The following is a 1,857-nucleotide window of genomic DNA, read 5'->3' on the forward strand; positions in this document are numbered from 1 at the left end:
CCTAATTGTATTAGGATAAGATTATTGTACTTGGCCCCTATAAAAGAATTTTATGGGGTTAAAGAATAGTGATCATCTAGATTTAGAAAGAGTGATTTTGGTGTACGTGGGATAAGGGTTGTGAATGTGAAACTGTTCTTATAATCTCTTTATTTTTTTTCTTAGTGAATCTTTCTTTGTTGTTGTGCTAGTGGACATAGGTTATCAAAAGACTGAACCACGTAAATTCTTTGGTTCTTATTGGTGTGCTTGATTTCTTTCTTTCTTTATTCATTTGATTGAGTAAGATCTTGGGCAACTCTTTAGAGATAATTTTACAATTTTCACAACAAACTGGTATCAGAGCTTCAAGGTCTTAAGTCAATTTGAATCTCACTATGGCAACTTTATTGACCAAATATGAGATTGAAAAGTTTAATGAAAAAAACGATTTCAGCCTATGGCATGTTAAGATGCACGCGTTGCTAGTGCAATAAGGACTATTGAAGGCATTGAAGGGAAAATAGCATCTTCTTTCGAATTTATCTGATGGTGAGAAAGATGACCTTATGGAGAAAGCACATAATGTTATTCTCCTCGCTTTATCTGATGAGGTACTAAGAGTAGTCACGAATGAATAATCGACTGTTGCAGTGTGGCTTAAACTCAAAAGTATTTATATGACCAAATCCCTAACGAATCGATTTTATATGAAGCAATGATTGTATAATGTCAATGAGTGAAGGTACGTTCATTAATACTCACATTGATGAATTTAATATAGTCATTCTTGATTTAAAGAATATTGATGTTAAAATTGAAGATGAAGATCTAACCCTAATTTTTCTATATTATTTACTTCTATCGTATGAAAATTTCATGGATACTATGTTATATGGCCAAGACACTCTCAATTTTGAGGATGTGAGAGCATATTTAAATTCCAAGGAATTGAAGAAGAAAGTTGGTGGTATCTGGAATAACAATCAAGCAGAAGGCTTGATAGTGAATAGAGGAAGAGGTAAAGATAAGGGCTTAGACAGAAAAGGTAAATCTAGATTCTAATCTAGATTAAGAGGGAAAACTTGCTGCTATTGTGGTAAAAAAGGTCACTTTCATCAAGACTGTATCAAATTCAAGGGCGATGAAAAGATCAACAAGCTTGAAAATACTACAAACGTAGTTGAAGATGATTTTGATACTTTTGAGGAAGCTGATAGTGTTCTTACAGTTACTAATGGTAACTTAAAGGATATATGGATCTTAGATTCGGCTTATTGCTTCCACATTTTTTCTAGGTGTGATTGGTTTACAACTTATCAATTTGTTGATATGGGCATTGTATAATTAGGAGATGATTTCTTTTTCTCAGTTGTTGAGATTGGCAAAATTCGAATCAAGATGTTTGATGGTATAGTAAGGATACTTGAGGTGAAACATGTACTTGACATGAAAAAGAATTTGATACCATTGAGTTTGTTAAATAAGAAGGGTTACAAATATGGTGGCCAAGATGGCACCTTGAATGTATCTAAAAGAGCTTTAACTATCATGAAAGGTAAGTTATCCGGTGACTTTTATCGTCTAGTGGGAAGCGCAATTATTGGAACTACTTCTGTAGTTTCATCCCATGATCCTCATGATGATGTTACACATTTAAAGCATACAAGATTGGGTCATACAAGTGAGAAGGGAATGACGGAATTCAGTAAGCGTGGATTACTGTGTGGTCAAAAGACTGGAAAGCTAAATTTCTGTAAGCATTGTATCTATGGCAAACAACATCGAGTGAAATTTAGCACTAGTACTGTAGACACCCATATTTATCCCATTTATATATATATATATATATATATATATATATATATATATATATAT

Source organism: Theobroma cacao, chromosome 9, assembly GCF_000208745.1.
Source record: "Theobroma cacao cultivar B97-61/B2 chromosome 9, Criollo_cocoa_genome_V2, whole genome shotgun sequence".
NCBI classification, from domain to species: domain Eukaryota; kingdom Viridiplantae; phylum Streptophyta; class Magnoliopsida; order Malvales; family Malvaceae; genus Theobroma; species Theobroma cacao.